At 49.2% G+C, this 19330-nt stretch overlaps 1 long non-coding RNA gene across 3 annotated transcripts in view; it reads right to left on the reverse strand.

Moving 5' to 3' along the window:
- The window catches only part of LOC146046262 (uncharacterized), a 173110-nt gene that overhangs the window by 102668 nt on the left and 51112 nt on the right, over positions 1-19330 (reverse strand). The gene's annotated exons all lie outside the window — the stretch shown is intronic.

Here is a 19330-nt window from a genome sequence, read left to right on the forward strand (position 1 = left end):
TTCCTTATCTGCAGACAACACTGTCATTCCACTGTCATTCCACTGTCATTCCTTTTAGTATGTCCCCTCTAGTTGGGGATGTGCACCACCCCAGAGGCCTCTGGTTACGTGGTATCCGTAAGATTGAACCCATCTATGCATACCAAGCATATATTAACGTGCCAGAGGACAGCTTGGGAGAGATGAGCTGCATAAAGATATAATTTAACATTTGGCACGCCTAAACCCCCATCTATGGTTCTGTTATATAAAGTCTAATTAACTAGTTAATATGTGTGGGGGGATTATTACTGGGAGGGCTTGGAAGAGATACAGTAAATGTTGCAAAATGTTAATTTTCAAGGTGTTTGCTTGACCCATCCATGAGATAAATTGTTTTGACCATTTATGAATATCACCCAAAATATTACTTAGGGTAGTTAGCGGACTACAATTGAGCGCACCGCTATAATACTTCCTGCTTCGCCTCATTAACGAGGTGAAGCAGGAAGGGACATCGACAAGATGTATTAACATCTTGTCTGCCAAAGCGGGGGAGAGCAAACTCCCCCCTCCGGTGATGTCCCTTCCTGGAGAAAGTGCATCAGTTTTACACTGATGCGCTATCTCCTTCCCGCCGGTCGCCTGGACTGGGCATGCGCGGAATCTCGCTACTCACACGAGATCTCCAGCGCAGCCCAGAGCCAACAGCAGGGACAGCGTTGAGATAGGGCTTCGGCAGCCTGCTACTGGCGAAGCCGATAACAGCAGCGGGCGGAACGCTCAGCGATGCTGACCGTTCATACATTTGGCCTGCTATCATTTTGATAGCAGCGCCGATATGGACAGGGGCGCACACCGGCTCCTTCATACATGAGGGGAAGCGGTATCAGTGCACATAACGTGCGCCGGTACCCCATCTCCCCCATAACGCACCGTCATACATCTGCCCCATTGTAGGATTACCATCACCTGTGTTGAACAGGTTATTTGCTAAAAAAAGTTCTTTCAACAGAGATGATGGTAATCATACCTTATGAGGGAAGTGCAGGAGCAGTGCATTGTGTGTGTCCCTCCTGGAGAGGGTCATGTTGGGAGGTATTGCTACTTTCAATACTAACTATATAGATTCATAATTAAACCTATACATGTAATCCCATATTGCGAGCAGCTATGGCATAATACATATCCCTTTTTGTTTCAGGGTGCAATGGACCCTTCCAGTCATTGTGTTTGGGAATAAATCTCTCCACACAGGGGGCCTGATTCAGACCTGATCTTACAGCTGCGAATGTGCACCGACCAGCGATCAGTTAAGGTGCCCCCACACTTAAGTGTAATCCTGCATTTTCAATTAATGTCCTCGCTCTGTGAATGGATGTGTATGGCTGCAAATCCATTAACACCCATGCAAATGAGTTCAAATCCCATTGCAAGCTGCTCCCCATCGCAGGGGCTGCGTAACCAGCGACTTACTCGCCGGTGTGATGGAAAACGGCATATCCTGGCTGGAGCTGACGTCACACACACACTCCCCTAACAGGCTTTGCCACGCCTAGTGTTATCTTAGTAATGCCTGCGTTTTCCCTGTCACTCGTAGGAGTTCATTGCTGGCTGGCACATTTCGGCCTATACACAGTTCATTGATAATCAGCCGACATGTACATTTACAGCCCTGCGATCAGGTCTGAATGTGGCCCTGGGACATATCTGGGTATATATCGATAGAGCGGCATCTGGACGTCTTCCTGATGGCAGGGTACTGGGTGTCTCACTAATATTGGGGGGAGGTGGCTGGGGTCTCACTAATAGAGGAATAAAGAGACTGAGGTCTCGCCAATAAAGACTGAGGTGCTGAGAACTCACTAATGCAGGGGGAAGCCTTAGTATTGCTTTCCTTGCAAAATCTCAGCTGTTCCTCATCACTAGAGACAGGATTATATGCATTTGCATATTTGCATATGCATTTGCATAGTTTGCCCATTCTTACTGGTTATTGCATATTTTACCTAAAATCTAGTGATGGTGCATATTTTAGGCCCCGTCCCCTTTCCACCCGCGAGTCACAGCACTGCTTTGCCCTGCTGTTACTGGCCAGGCAGTGGTAGAGCAGGCTGAGGCAATATGTGCGCACTGTGGGGAACCTTAGATGTACACTATGTCTGACAATGCTCTAGGCTGCCAATCCATGTTGATAAGTCAGTCGGGGCAGATGCCATTACGAAGCTCCTGAACTTTTGCCTGCCCCTGGCCTGGGACTTTACACCCAGAGACAGACTTTTGCAGCAGAGGAGGCTGGCGGAAGGGTTGTGACATCACGCGGCGCGGAGGAAATGCCATGTCACAGTGAGTATGCAGCGCAGGGAGGAAGCCTTCCACTGCACCGCCCTCACACGCTATGCTGACATTGGATCCATCGGTGCAGGAGATGAGTGTCCGTGTAGTTGATGCAAGAAGAGCTTTGGACACTGCAGTCTGCTGTAGCAGCCAGGAAGAAAAAAAATCCTGTGTTCAGCACTAGACATCTGCAGATGCTGCTGGCCTATTTTTGAGGTTTATTTGCAACTAATTGTATGCTGATTTTTAAATAAATAAGTTTAAAAATACTTTTTTATTATTTAATGTAGCATATTTTAACACAATTCATGCATATTTTAAGTATTTTTCATGCATATTTGCATGCATATTTCAAGCTTTTTATGTTGCATATAATCCTGTCTCTACTCATCACACTTTTACTTGTACTGTAGAGAGATTGCATGTGTGTACACTGGCGGCCACTAGATGGCAGTACTGTTATGTTGTATTTTGTTGGATCGGTAACTAGTAGATTATACAGTATATGTAATTTTGCTTTGTTTTAAGTTCTAAGTCTCGGGCAGATCCAAGCCCTGTATTGGATGTCGGAAGTTCGAGTGGGCGTGGTTATCTGAGAACAGATCCCTCTCATCTACACCATTTTTATGCATCATGCATACCTCCCAATCGTAATTCTCTGCATGGCCCTTCTATGCCTCCCAGCTTTCATTGGTGACTCAGTGGAACTTTCACGGGCGACACAGCCGTGCGCCCCATTTTGCCACTGCTGCCCCTCTGCCTGCGGGGAATAGACGATGTGTACATGCCTGACAAGCGTATGGCAACAGGGTCTCCCAACTGCCCCACCCTTGCCGCGTGGAGAGTTGGGAGCTATGTTTACATTATTAGTAACATAACCCCTATAACCCCACCCTATAGCTCACATTATGTGCATCAGATTAGCGAAGCAGGAAGCGTAATATCCACATGACAAGTGCAGGTAGAATACATCTACCCCAGAGTTCGTTGTACTATGACTTGTGTCTTCTGGCTTTCCTGTATAAAAATAAATAGTAAAACTGTACACTGTAAAACATTGTATTCTGAATTTTTTTGGCCTCAAAAACCATTTGAACTCTGCATTTACCCATAAATACGGTACGGGAAAATGCTTAGTAGTATTAGGCGGATATTGAATTTCAGCTGATAATATAACATGGCTGGTCCCAAATGTCAAATCTTCTGTCTCTCATTTCTGCACTATCCAGGAGAGCATCATATGTAACAGCCCAGTGACAGAGAGTGTAGGGAAATGTTATTAGTATAATATTTGTATTATTTATTAACAGTTTCTTATATTGCGCTCAGATATTCCGCAGCGCTATACAGAGAATATTTGAACAATCACATCAGTCCCTGCCCCAGGGGAGCTGGGGCACATGTACAGGCACACAGACATTCTAGGGTTCACTTTGTTAGGAGCCAAATTAATCTACGAGTATAGTTTTGGATTGTGGGAGGAAACCGGAGTACCCGGAGGAAACCCACGCAAGTACAGGGAGAATATACAAACTCTGCACAGTTACGGCCATGGTGGGAATGGAACCCAAGATCTCAGTGCTGTGAGGCAGTAATGCTAACCATTACACCATGCCCAATAATATTCTATGGACCTCATTCTGGTCCATAGAGTAATCACCTCTCGTCAGCTGCCGGCCCACGGCAGCCACGTCACTGCCTAATTTCCATGGGAACGCTCAGTGTTTTCATGGGAATACCCATGAAACGCTGGGCGTTCCCAGGGGCGCGTCCACCCGCCCGCACTGGCGGGTGGAAACGAGACGGTTTGCCATGCCCGCTCACACCCGGCATTTGCACATGCGCATAAATGCGCATGCACAGACGCTAAACATCGCTCCCCTGTGCGAAAGCATGGGTGAGCGATGGGATTAGAATCAGGCCATATATATGTGTTGGCAGTGCTATAATGAGTGGGTGTGTTGGCATTAATATATATCAGCATGTGCATGTGTAGTAATGTGCCCCGGTGCTGGGACAGCATCCATGCTCCCAGCACCAGAGCACCAGTTTGTAATTGGGGCCTTTTTGCCTGCCACTGAAAGCCGCCGCTGCCGGTATTTGAACAATGGCGCCATTCGGGAGCCAATCACGGCTCCCGAATCGGCATCCAATCGGACCCGCCCCCGCCGTCCGTACTCGGCCCAAGGACCCCACTGGTGGCCCCAATTAGGTCGGGCATAGGCCCGTGGCCCCCATAGCCGGGCGCTAGGCCCAAGGACCCTATAGCTGGGCACTAGGCCCAGGGGCTAATTGAGTCTGGCCCCAGGCAGGCCTCTAGTCCTGTGCCCAGTCAGGCACTAGGCCTGTGGTCACAGACAGGCACTAGGCCTGAGCCACAATTAGGAGTGATTGAATTATAGATTCACTGGTGTAATTGTTTAGTCAGGCTCTAGGCCTGCGCAATCGCTTCAGGCCTGTCAGCCACTCTAGGCCTGCGTCTTCACTCCCCTGAAGTGTCCTGCCTCTGGGAATAGTCGGCTCAGCGGCAGCTCTTCCAGGGGTCAGGATTGAGTAGGGAAAAGCAAACGGCTGTTCCCTTCACATTACCAAGAAAGGCCGTTCGTGAGTAGGGACGCTTCTAGGTATGGGGAGGGTGATAAGTAAATTCCCACTGATTGTATTCCGTGTTGCTTAATGTTATTGTCTATGTGTTTTTGACTGTTTTGCATATTAGTTAATTGTTTGAGTGATTAGATACCTGCATAGTGTTCACTCTAGAAATTTTTTAGGGCAGGGTGCTGACCACGGGGAGGGCACATTTTTCAATCGCGAGGGCACATTTTTCGTTTAGGAAGGTACATTTTAATTTTAAAGGGCAAAATGATGCGATATATATATATATTTATATTTAGAGAGAGACAGTGGACAATGTGAAATTTGAAAGTGGGGGAATGGAAAAGTGATGGTGGGGGTTATGTGCGCGCCGAAGGCGCGCTCGCTCCAGAAAAAGGGGGCGTGGTCACCTAAAATAGGACGTGTCCTTGAGTGTAGTGTGCCACACCATATACCTCTTATGTACATAATTGCCCCACAAACATTATGCCACTCGGAATCAGACAAAATTCATGTTAAGGTGCCCATACATGGAGCGATGTGCTCCATGCATTTCGAACTAGATCACATCGCATCTATTAAAAATGTATGCAATGTGCTAAAGCAGCATGCATTTTGAACTAGATGCAATCTAGTTCAAAAGTATTTGCAGCACATACTTTTTGTGCTTTGCGATGTGCGATGCGAGGGACTGCCCCCTGGAGCGTCACACCATCAGCACATCCATATAAACCCTCTTGTGACACTGGAGCATCAGGCAATAAGCACATTTATGCTATATAACCATCTTGTGACACCTGAGCGTCACACCATCTGTGCTAAGTGTAGCTTAAATCTCATCAAATGATTCTGTCATGACACAGTGGTACTGCAAATCTATAATAATGCTGCACTGTCCGTAATTTGTTTGGAGATGCGCAGTGGCAATGTCTATTCTGCTACTTGCACACAAAGATGCACCACCCGTTGTGCCACTGAACATCTTGTTACTCATAATGTCTCCAGAACATAGGATCTTATTCAGGTCCATTCAGGTCCCATGCATGTTCGTGCAGGGGAGCGATGATGAGTGACTTCGCATGTGCTGTTATGTGCGAGTGGGCGCAACAAACTACTTGTTTGCACTTAGCAGTGCGGGCGTGGGGCGGCAGCGAGGGGCTGTGCCCATGGGAATGCCCAGTGTTTAATGAGTGCTCCAATGGTGATTTCCCAATGACGCGAAAATGCTTATTAACCAGGTAGAACACAGGATGGAAGGCAACACGGGGTTAAAGCAGCAAGTACCTGTATGACTATAGTGTAACAGATCAGGTAGTGTGCGCTATCTGGGTCACACCCTCCAATATACTCAGTGATGGCAGTAGAATGTACACAGGGGGCTGGTGTTGGTGATGCAGTGGTAATGGCAGCCTCTATGATGTGTCTGTACAAGAAGACATGTCTTTGTCTCATGAACAACGGAGATGAAAGCCATCCAGACAAGTCTATCATGCACAGTATTGTATTGTGCCAGCATTTGCTGTGATATCAGAACACCTCCGTCACTATGGGATGGAATCCTGGGGACACTGCTGGAGAAGATAGCGCTGAAACACAAACCGCCTCTATTTCTAGGGTCGCCAGATACATATTGCTGCCATAAAATAACTGATGGCAGCTTATATTCAGGAAATAAATATTTACAAATTGGATGGATGGCTATGACTATATGTGCCTTATTCTGGTTCACTCGCAAAAGGAAATTCTCTCTCTAATGGACGAAACCATGCTACACTGCAGCTGATCCATACACAAACTGGTACAACAAGGATCGGCCATAATTATGAACACAGAATACAGATCATTTACAACGCTGCCGTATTCTCCGGATTCATATTTTCCGATGGTGAAAGGATTCGTATTTGGCTGCCAGCAGCAAAATACAGATGTGGCTGAAGCATCGCACGGATCAGTCATATCTGTGCTATGCTTCTCTGTGTAAAAATAATTAAATAAATAAAAATAATTTAAAAAAGGATGTGAAGTCCCCTCTCCCAAGTATATCAATCCCTGGGTGCATCTCCTGGTCCGGTCCTGGTTCCCAAAGTACAGGGGACAAAAGGAGAAGGAGTCCCCCATATTTTAGAAACCAGTGCCGGGCTCAAACAGCCAGCGCTGTCATGTCACAGCCTGCCCCAAGCAGGGAACGCCACGCCGGCTTTCCCAGGGGAACACCCAGCGTTTTCATGGGGACGCCCATAAAATGCTGGATGTTCCCCCTTCAACCGCCGCCCTCTCTCCCCTACCTGTGCGAATGTCACATCATATTGACTGTGATACTCACCGAAGGCGTTCCACAGGGAGTCTGCACATGTCAAATATGTGCATGTGCAGACCCCCTAACATCGGAACGAAGCCTAATTAGGCCCCTTCTGAGCCATACTGAATCACCCCCATAGAGCCTGATTCAGACCAAGTCGCAATTGTCCCAAAATCTCAGATCCCGATTTTTGGACAAATGCGTATGCGCACACTCGCCAGTATGAAAACACAAACTGATCACTGAGCTCTGACGGGGTCGGCAACAAGACACAGGAGCAGGGGGTGTGGTATGTGACTCCGACAGTCGGGATCCCGACAGTCATTATCCCGACGTCGGGATCTCGACTGCCCGGAGTCAGACAGCATGGCGAGCGCAAAAAAAAAGCCCCGCTGAGCTCGCCACGCTGCGGGCACGGTGGCTCGCTACGCGAGCCACCTATTCTATTCTCCCTCTATGGGGGTCATAGACGGGCGGGTGGGGATGGGCGGAGCAGGGGGCAGAGTAATGGGCCCTACACACGTAGTGACCCGCTGATCGATGCTAGCTTGCTCAGAACGCTCAGCATGATCATTCAGCACACAGCAATTTGCCAGCAATGTGTGCTGAGCGATCTGTCAGGGGTAGTGTTCTCTGGTGAGAACACTGTCTCCGACCGATTAATAACCTACATGCCGGTTATTGATCAGCGCCAGATTCAAACCCGCAGGGCCGCACATTTAGATCATACTTGGCTACTTTTCAAAACTAGACATGCCCAATCAGTTTCACCTTTTCATAATTCAGCCTGTGTCTCCTAACAAGCACCAACATTTAACAATCAATTATGGACATTACTGGATATCATATTCATATTATGAAATGGGAACATATCTGTGTGTCATAATATAAATAAGGGGTATAACGAAGTGACATATGAATTTGGGGCACATGTGATGCCTTTTGCTTTTCTTTTTTTAGATATCACTCATGTTTTCTGTTGATTTTAGGACACATGCAAAGTTATACCCCCTTTTAGACATTCCAAAATCCCAGGTTTTTGCACATGAACACGCATCTACCTGTATGTCTGAAAGGGTCAACCCAGGTGTTAAAACACGGGTCTCCGACCCTTGTTTTTAACCTGGGTTGCCAGGTGTTAAAACACGGGTCTCCGACCCTTGTTTTTAACCTGGGTTGAGGATCCAGGATTTACGACCCGGGTTGACCCTTTCAAACATACAGTAATAAAAACCCAGGTTTTTCAGCAAAATACCAGGTAGAACTGCTTCAACCAGTAAATTGCTGCTGTAAGTGTGAAAGGGTGCAGGCGACACCCGGGAAAATTACCCAGCAGTCAAAATGCCGGGTAATTCCCAAGTAGTATGTCTAATACTGTGTTCTCACTGCAAGCGAGAAGTACACGGCTTTTACCCGGCATTAAAATGCCGGGGACTGCAACGACGGACCTCACTGCTAGGCAAATTCCAGGGTGAAGAGGTTCTACCCGGTAACTTGCCTTTTAACACGGGTTTTTATGCAGTGAGAACGGGTCAACGTGTGTCTGCATACCCGGATCTCAAAAAGAAGGGTTTTACCCGTGTATGTTATCCGGGGATGCGACCCGTTCACACTGTAAAAAAAACTGTGTTAAAAGGCAAATTTCCGGGTCAACATGCTAGACCCGGGAATTTGCCTGCAGTGAGAACGGGGTTTAAAAGGGGTATTATTAACTGTACACTCATACTGTACATAGTATTATTACCAACACACATTATTCTAATTCCAGCAGAGGCACACACACATACACACACACACACACACACATTTTAATTGTATAATGCTCATGTACATATATCATCAATTAATCCTTTGCTCACAGTGAAATACCTACATCCTACAGTCAGCTGTGCACAGGGACATGTCCTGGAGAGTCCAGGGGCAGCAGTGGCTGCGGGGAGGGGAAGAGGAGCACAGGAGAGGGAAAGTGACACAGGAGAGAGGGAGGGGACACAGAGCAGAATGGAGTTGGAAGAACAAGGAGGAGACAGCTAGGACATCTCTGGGTGGGAAGGGGAATAACAGTACACTGCTCTGATTGGCTGTTCTCCCTGTCTGACATCCTAATCATCCTGTCCTGGACTGACAGAAAGGCAGCTGATCCTATCAGAGCAGGGGGGCTGATCCCCACAGATTGCACATCCATTCATGGCCAGCCACACCAGGGCTTCATCATTGGTGAATGGTCCTCCCCTCCATGCTAGCATTGGTGAATGGTCCTCCCCTTAGATAAAGCATGGCGCCATGCTCTAGTCCAGGGCTGGGCAAAACCGGCCCTCCAGATGTTAATGAACTACACATCCCAGCATGCCTTGCATCAGTTTCAGTATGGCCACATAGCAAAACCAATGCAAAGCATCCTGGGATGTGTAGTTCATTAACATCTGGAGGGCCGGTGTTGCCCAGCCCTGCTCTAGTCTGTACATCCTGCACCTAACATGTCATGTGTGAAACTGGATGGCCTTAATGTATGATGGGAAATTATGCAAATAAGACTCCAGCTACTGTCATATTCCTTGCAGGCCGTATATAACTATATTGGAGGCTGGACGCTGTGTGCATGGGATCTTCTTCATGTGTTATCCCTGGCCCAAATCCAGATGCACTGATTGCAGCTTATTCTGCAATGTGCAGGCAATATCCACTGATTCTGTGGGGCGATTACGCTAAGCTACTGTATTATGTTACTAACATTACTGCGATGTTCGGCTGCGCACATATTTGCCCATTATGATACCCATAACATAGCTAATTTTACTGCGTACATCTATGGAATGGCACTTTGCAGCCTTCACATTTAATTGAATTGGACGGCAGCGGTGAGGAGGGGAAGAGAAGGAGCAGGGGGAGGGCGCCAGGTCAGAGGCGACATATTCGGCTGCTGCGCCCATCGCATTAACCCCCAGCAATAGCTTCCGCTATTGTTACACCCCTGGAATCGAGTATGTTGTGCGATCCGGCGGATAATCTCTGCTATCTGCAACATTGTCTAATGTGTATCCAGCTAATGTGATGCAATACTGAAGCATGCATCACAAGCTATTCCTAGCAAGCCCCAAAACACAGCGGGTGACATTCTATGCTCTGCGATTTTCGTTATTTTGCGGTAATTAGACCACAAAATGGCGATATCGCATTTTCCCATTAAATCGTTGATTTAATGGGATGCGCATAGGGGCTGAAATCGCATATTTTGTGCGTTAAGGTCTGGTGAATAAAAATGCGAGATTAATTCGCATTTTTATCGCATCCAGATGTTTGCGCACAGAAAAGTATACTTCGCTTATTTAATGCTATGCGCATTTGCACATCGCATTTTTTAAGTGACTAATTTTCGCACTAATTTCAGACCTGGGTCTGTTAGGCGAATTAGCCAGAACCCTGCACAGATCGCAATGTTCCGTGCAGGGTTCTGCTGTAAAAAAAAAAACAAATGGTTAAATAAAAAAAAAAAAACGAGCGCGGGGTCCCCCGCCCGAGTCTAACCAGCCCCGGGCTCACTGAGCCGGTGCTGGTGACATAAAATCAGGGTCCCCGACAAATAGGGGTCCCCTTGATTTTATGAAACCAGCACCGGGCTCAAGGTCCGGCGCTGGTTCCCAAAATACGGGGGACAAAGTGACTAGGGGTCCCCCGTATTTTAAGAACCAGCACCGGACACAACCAGCCAGCAGGGTAATGCCACAGCCGGGGGGAGACTTTTTATACAAGTCCCCCCGGCCAAAGCATTAACCCCCTGGCTGGTCAGCATGGGCAGGGGTCCTGGGGAAGTGGGGACCAGTGTTCCCTCTAAGCTGTGCGCGGGTGCGCGCGCACACAACTTGACGAGTGTGCGCACAGACATTACAACAGAGCACACAAAGCAGCAGAGGTTCCTTTTTGCAGTTGTGGACTCAATTAATGTGTGTTTCACCCATTAACTACATTGTGTGCTGTGTTTTGAATGTTTAAATGTTTATTATATTTTTTAAGTAAAGTTAACACAAATGCTGAACGTCATTTTCCAGTTATATATAAGTGACGCACAAAAATTTAAATTTCCTTCCAAAGTTGAACAGCCAAAATCTTTTGCCGCACACAGGCTTCATAAAATTAGAGGGAACATTGGTGGGGACCCCCCCAATGAAGGGTTCCCCCCCTCCAGGACTTACCAGCCCATGCTGATAGTCCGGGGCTGTCCCCGATGCCCCTGGCCGGTGGGCATCGGGCTGATGCTTTGTGTAAAAAAAAGAATGTAAACTATTGTTTTACACTGGCGAACTATGAGTCCCAGCAAGCCTACCCCGCATGCTGGGACTTGGGGAACCACAAGTCCCAGCATGCGGGGCATTAAAGTGCCCGCTGGCACTTGTAGTTCTGCAGTGTAAAAAATAGTGCACAAAATCACACTGACACCCTGTAAAATAAAACTTTAATACACACAAAACACACACACACTGATACTTACCTACCTTGAGCCCGTAGGTCGGTCCCTGGATCCTGGATTCGTCCTCCGGGGCTCCAGGGCAGAAGAGTCCGGTTCCGGGGCCTTGGTCCTGGTTCCGGGGCTGGTCCTGGGGTTCCGGGGCTCCTGGCGTGAAGAATCCGGGGTCCGGGATCCGTGGTAGTCCAGAGGGGTACCTAAGGAGGGAAATCCAACTCACCTGCTCCCCGGCGGCGACCTCCGGTGACAGCGCTGCTCCCGACTGGTACCCGGCTTAAAGGAGTTTGTCCGGCGCTGAGATGTTTCCTCCTCGCCGTCTCTGAACAGAATGATTTCTCTCCCAATCAGGAGCCGAGAAAGTCGGCTCCTGATTGGCCAGAAATCATTCTGAATATAGACGCCGAGGGAGTAACATCTCAGCGCATCCAGAGGAGAGATGTTACTCCCTCGGCGTCTATATTCAGAATGATTTCTGGCCAATCAGGAGCCGACTTTCTCGGCTCCTGATTGGCCGAGAAATCATTCTGTTCAGAGACGGCGAGGAGGCAACATCTCAGCGCCGGACAAAGTCCTTTAAGCCGGGTACCAGTCGGGAGCAGCGCTGTCACCGGAGGTCGCCACCGGGGAGCAGGTGAGTTGGATTTCCCTCCTTAGGTACCCCTCTGGACTACCACGGATCCCGGACCCCGGATTCTTCACGCCAGGAGCCCCGGAACCCCAGGACCAAGGCCCCGGAACCGGACTCTTCTGCCCTGGAGCCCCGGAGGAAGAATCCAGGATCCAGGGACCGACCTACGGGCTCAAGGTAGGTAAGTATCAGTGTGTGTGTGTTTTGTGTGTATTAAAGTTTTATTTTGTGCACTATTTTTTACACTGCAGAACTACAAGTGCCAGCGGGCACTTTAATGCCCCGCATGCTGGGACTTGTGGTTCCCCAAGTCCCAGCATGCGGGGTAGGCTTGCTGGGACTCAAAGTTCGCCAGTGTAAAACAATAGTTATCATTCTTTTTTTTACACAAAGCATCAGCTCCATGCCCACAGCCCAGGGGCATGGAGGACAGCCCCGGACTATCAGCATGGGCTGGTAAGTCCTGGAGGGGGGGACCCCTTCATTGGGGGGTCCCCACTTCCCCAGGACCCCTGCCCATGCTGACCAGCCAGGGGGTTAATGCTTTGGCCGGGGGGACTTGTATAAAAAGTCTCCCCCCGGCTGTGGCATTACCCTGCTGGCTGGTTGTGTCCGGTGCTGGTTCTTAAAATACGGGGGACCCCTAGTCACTTTGTCCCCCGTATTTTGGGAACCAGCGCCGGACCTTGAGTCTGGTGCTGGTTTCATAAAATCAAGGGGACCCCTATTTGTCGGGGACCCTGATTTTATGTTACCAGCACCGGCTCAGTGAGCCCGGGGCTGGTTAGACTCGGGCGGGGGACCCCGCGCTCGTTTTTTTTTTTTATTTAACCATTTGTTTTATTTTTTACAGCAGAACCCTGCACGGAACATTGCGATCTGTGCAGGGTTCTGGCTAATTCGCCTAACAGACCCAGGTCTGAAATTAGTGCGAAAATTAGTCACTTAAATAATGCGATGTGCAAATGCGCATAGCATTAAATAAGCGACTTGTATACTTTTCTGTGCGCAAACATCTGGATGCGATAAAAATGCGAATTAATCTCGCATTTTTATTCACCAGACCTTAACGCACAAAATATGCGATTTCAGCCCCTATGCGCATCCCATTAAATCAACGATTTAATGGGAAAATGCGATATAGCCATTTTGTGGTCTAATTACCGCAAAATAACGATAATCGCACAGCATAGAATGTCACCCCTCATCTCTATGACAAGAATATACTCTGAGGGTTAATACATTAAAAAAGTGATCATAATATATAGAAAACATTACAGAACATGAACAAAAGTATAAACATAATATTGATATAACATTCAAAAAAGAAGAATAAATATAGCACTGGTATCCACAACTTTAATAATCCCCATTGAGAATGTCAGTGTTGTGGTAATGCAAAGAATGTTATCTGTTTTATGGCTGGCTGTGTTCTCCGGTAATTGAATGTTGTGCAATAAAGATAATCAGTAAATCGTTACAATCTTTCAATAGTGTCACCTAATTTCTTAAAATGTATACAAAGAGGATTTGGATACTAATTGTGCAGACCTAGTCTATACACGGCCGTAATGCACTAAAACCAAAATGGACGATTAACCCTTGCTATGCTGTACAGAAAAACTTTTATTGGGAAGCAGGAATTTTATTATACAGACCTGGTCTATCCATGACCATTCTATACTTAATTGGTGTACTAACTAAAGATGGCCGATTAACACTTGTTGTGCTGTAAAGAATTTTACTGTGTAACAGGGCAGATATTAAACGAAACATCAAAAGGAAGGAGTTCAAGCTTAATAAATGACAATATTTATAGAATTAATTAGGTACAGCTCCTGGTGGCTGGATTAGTCAATTTAATCTAGATTATACAGGACAATCGAGGTTTTATTTATTTAAGAAGAGAAACCATAACGACCTGACTATGCTGTGACCTTACTACACATAACAAAAAGGTGTGGTGCTTAGGATGGACATTTCAATTTTACTTTTGTGGCTAGAACAATTATTTATTTTAAATAGAAACTGTACGGTGTAAGGTGCAGTGTACGTAGGCTGGGTACAATGACATAGGAGCAGCTCATTGTACGTATGTGTGAGACAGTAGAGTAAGACACAGCAGGGAGGAGAAGGAGGAGGGAAGGAGAGAACAGCCCAGCAACTTGCGGAGCTTGGCAGCAATGAGGCTCAGGAGCCAGAGAGGAGATGCGGGGCACCGGTTTGATCACCACAGGTTTCCCCAGGTGAGTCAGGCTGCTATATAACAGAGTTATACTGTACTTACTGCAGCTTCCGCTCCTGATACTCGTGCTCCTCGCTCACATTCCACAGTCCGCTGCCGCTTCCAAGCTCCCGCCCATTCTCCTGCTGCAGCACCACGGCCAGCGCTACCCACACAGCCCCGCGGTGGCCGTCATAATGACGTCACAACCCCACGCATTCAGGCCCCGCCCCCGCAACATCGCGTTCGCGCATGCGCACTCAGGTTTTTTGGTACTTGTGGAGTATCACGGCTCCCCCGATGGGCATCGCATGCTAAAAAAATCGCATCGCATGCGATGCGATCGCATACGATGCGATCACATGCAATGCGATCACATGCGTTTCTGCACTGAAATGCATTCAAATGCATTGAAATGTGCAGCAAACATGTTAAATGCCCCCAAATGTCATTTTTTAGAGTGTACCACCCCCACTATCAACGCGAACCCGAAGCGTGGCGAGCATAGCAAGCCCGCGAGGGGTGGCGGTACGCGTCCTACGACCTTTTCATACCCCCACTATCCACGTCGGCGTGGAGTTAAGAACAGAATAGTGTGGCGAGCGCAGCGAGCCACCGAGCCCGAAGCGTGGCGAGCGCAGCGAGCCCCGCGAGGGGACGCGGATACCTTCACAGGTATCCGCGTCCCCTCGCGGGCTTCACAGGTGTCCGCGTCCCCTCGCCACGCTTCGGGCTCGGTGGCTCGCTGCGCTCGCCACACTATTCTATTCTCAACTCCACGCCGACGTGGATAGTGGGGGTATGAAAAGGTCGTAGGACGCGTACCGCCGCCCCTCGCGGGCTCGCTATGCCCGCCGCGCTTCAGGTTTGTGTTGATAGTGGGGGTGGGACACTCCAAAAAATGACATTTGGGGGCATTTAACATGTTTGCTGCACATTTCTATGCATTTGGATGCATTTCAGTGCAAAAACGCATGCAATCGCATCGCATGCGATTTGATTGCATGCGATGCGATTGTTTGCGATTTTTGCTAAAAATAGCTCAAAAACTGTAAAAATCGCATCCCATCGCATGCCATCTCATGCCACTACATTTGGCATGCGATGGCATGCGATGGGAGCCGTGATACTGCACAAGTACCGGTTTTTTTTTTGCAAAGGGGACAAAAAAACGGGAGGAACCAAGGGATTTGCGGGGGGCGGGAGAAGGATTGAAAAAGCGGGAGACTCCCGCTAAATGCAGGAGGGTAGGCAAGTATGTGTTGGGCCAGGCAAAATACACTTGGGTCATCTGTAAGTGGCCCCCCTCTGATGATTTTAGGTGTCAAATGTGTGTCCCAATACTCATTAACCCTCGCAAGAGGGATTTTTCTGAATAAGAAGCTGGAGCTTGAATAAGAAGTGAATAAGAAGCCAACTTCAGCCTCGTCAACTTAAATCTGTGTGGGAAGGGGGATATATAGCCTTTGAGTAAAAAGAAATATAAAAATATATGATACAGCCAGTACAGGCTATGGCGAGGGAGCCAGTGACAGGGACTATAGAGAGGTAGGGCAGGGGGAGCAGAGGCGGTCCTGCAGCGATGCATAACCCACAGCAGAGAGTGCCGGCACCGGGAATGGTCATCCCTGGAGAGGACAAGGGCCTGTGCAGTGCTGTGAGCTGCTGACCTGTAAGGAGCGGAGGCTGCGCAGCTGTGTGACCAGGAATGGCGCCAGGAGAGCCAGGCTCCTCCAAGTCCCCTACTGCTGCCGGCCAGCCGCCAGAGGGAAGGGATTGGGAACCGCGCTGCCCCCACTAGCTGCCAACCACAGGAGGAGCCCCAAACCCGGAGAGAACAGAATGATGTTGTGTGCTGCCGAGGTGTCCTACATAGTGCCTGCCCGTGGAGGAGCTGAGAGATTGAAGACTAGAACCTCAAGGAAGAAGGTGCTGAGGGGGTAAATTACCTAGGAGCACACCCAGCCGGAGGATTCCCCCGGGGTTGCTTGCTCCGAAGAAGATAGAGGACGCAGCAAGTGGAGACCAAGGTGCGCAGGCACCGCGGAGGACACCCTCTCTTGAGGAACCAGAAGTGTGGAGGACACGCAAAGGACCCCTAGCTGGAGAGACCTGTGGAAGCCCCCTCAGTGGTGCGGAGCTGCCCTGTGAGATGCCTGCCCGAAAGTGAGCTTTGAACACGATGCAACATCAAGGACAAGAGCCGCTCAGAGGACAGGGGACAGCCCAGCAGAGGAGAGGACAGAGGAAGATCCCCAGCCTGATAGGAGCCGGAGGTGGACGCAGAGGCCGACCCAGAACAGCACGACAGGCGGAGCCGAGGACGACCCAGCACCTCCTGCTGCAGGTCAGGAGCCGAAGACACAACTAGCAGAGAAGTAACTGTCACTGATTTACAGAAGAGGAACTATCTGGGATAATTAAAAAGTTCTGTAACACAATGCAGTAATTGTAATTGAAGGGGATCTATACCTACCTAGCAGAGGAGCAGCCACAGTCATTACACCGCACTTGCAAACTTCATGTTACAGTGGTTTGTTGCGATGCGCAGCATCCCGGGTGTGCTGTGGTGCAAGTCCAAAAGGAGTTGTGGGTGAGACAGAGAAGCGCTACAGGTGGCGGGGAGTACCACCTTATCCCGGGTGCTTGTGCCCCTCCTTCCTGATATTGCCACATAGTCCTTACGCTGCCATCTCTGCCCATGGCATTCCTCCGCCCCACGAGGCTGCCCCATAGAATTCCACTGCCCATAGTATTCCTTCCCTTCCTCCGCCCCTAGCATTATGCTGCCCACTCTGCCCCCTAGCATTCCACTGCCCACACTTAGGTCGACAGTCATTAGGTCAACACCGTTGGGTCGACAGGTAGCAAGGTCGACATGTGTGAAGGTCAACAGGTGTCTAGGTCGACATGGGACAAGGTCGACATGGGTTTTGGTCGACAAATGCATTAGGTATACATGGGTTAGGTCGACAGTTCGACATGGCTTTTTTTCACTTTTTTTTTACCCAAATGTCGAACCAGTCGACATGGACGCAGTTGGAAGTCAACTGCAGCCCCTCGCATCACTTGCTTCGGGCACGGTGCCTCGCTGCGCTCGGCACACTATTTTACTCTCCCACCATGCCCTAGTGGATGGTAGGGCATGAAATGCCACCTGTCGGCACAAAAAACAGTGTAAAAACCCATATCGACCTAACCCATGTCGACCTAGACACCTGTCGACCTTCATCCATGTTGACCTTGCTGCCTGTCGACCCAACAGTGTTGACCTAATGACTGTCGACTTAACTGTGGTCGATAATACGACCGTATCCCGAGTTCATCACGGGTGGAGGGTAAGTGTTAAATGTACTCTATGATATATATATATGTAGTTTTGTATGTGTTATTTGATCCTGAAGACGGGGGCTGCGACCCCCCATCTCCTATGGATTAAAATTTGTCCTACCTTTTCTACAAACAATACAGTCTCTGAATGCCGCTTTCTTCGTTCATCTCTCTCTCTCTCAGAAAGAATAAGCAGCACTCACCAGTCTGTAGTTGAATGGAGGTACAACCTCCATTGGCAGACCTCTCCCACTGCCCACTCTGCCCATTGTATTCCTTCCCTTCCTCCGCCCCTAGCATTAAGCTCAGTGTTGCCGACCCTCCCGGAATTCCCGGGAGTCTCCCGAAAATCGGGTCCCCTTCCCGGCCCCCCCGGAAGGGTCGGAAACCCTCCCGGAATCTGTGGGACCCCCCTGAGCCCCCCGAATCGCGGCATGTAAATGCCGCAATCCGCGGGTCTCAGAGGAGGGGGCGGAGCTAAAATGGCACAATCGCGTCATTTTAGCCCCGCCCCCTCCATGGATATCAGTCATTTCTACTACTGTATTTCTCGTAATGAGGGCGGGGCTTAATGACATCACCGTCAAGCCCCGCCCCCGATTGGGTAAGGAAAGTCTCCTCTCCGGGCTTCTCCCAGAGAGGAACATTAAAAAGTCAGCAACCCTGATTAAGCTGCCCACTCTGCCCCCTAGCATTCCACTGCCCTCTCTGCCCCTAGCATTCTGCTGCTCACTCTGCCCCATGGCATTCCGCTGCCCATTCTGCCCCATAGCATTCCGCTGCCCACTCTGCCCCATGGCATTCCGCTGCCTACTCTGCCCTGTAGATATTCCGCTACCTGCTCTGCCCAATAGCATTCCTCCGCCCCATTGCATTCTGCTGCCCATTCTGCCCCATAGCATTCCTTCACACCATAGAAGTCCACTGCCCACTCTGTCCAATAGTATTCCACTGCCCACTCTGCCCCATAGCATTCATCCACCCCATAGCATTCGACTGCCCACTCTGCCCCATAGCATTCAGCTGCCCAGTCTGCCCCATACTATTCGACTGCCCACTCTGCCCTATAGCATTGTCAACATCAAGGACACATCAAGACACATTAAGACACATTGGGCGGTATTCAATGAGAATACCTGCGAGGTGCAGCGAATCCTTTTTAGGATTCGCTGCACATTCGCCACGTTCCGGAGCCGGCGGGCTCCGGTATTCAACGTGTCAGGGGCTCGCTGCCCCTGACTGGCGAATATGAGCTCCTGCGGCGATTGCCGCAGGGAGCCTGAGGACGGTGGCAGGCAAAGAGATGGAAGTCTCTCTGCCTGCCCCAGAACTTTGTGGGGGGTAGGTGGGCTCCCCGGGTGCCAGGCAGCACAGGCTGCCCCCCGGGTGTGCCAGCAGGGGACCGTATATTCACTATACCCGCTATATACTGCGGTGCCGGGCTTCCCCGATATTCATGTTCAAACCAGCGTTGGG

The sequence above is a fragment of the Crinia signifera genome, chromosome 11 (genome assembly GCF_055691185.1).
Source record: "Crinia signifera chromosome 11, ASM5569118v1, whole genome shotgun sequence".
Lineage (NCBI taxonomy): Eukaryota > Metazoa > Chordata > Amphibia > Anura > Myobatrachidae > Crinia > Crinia signifera.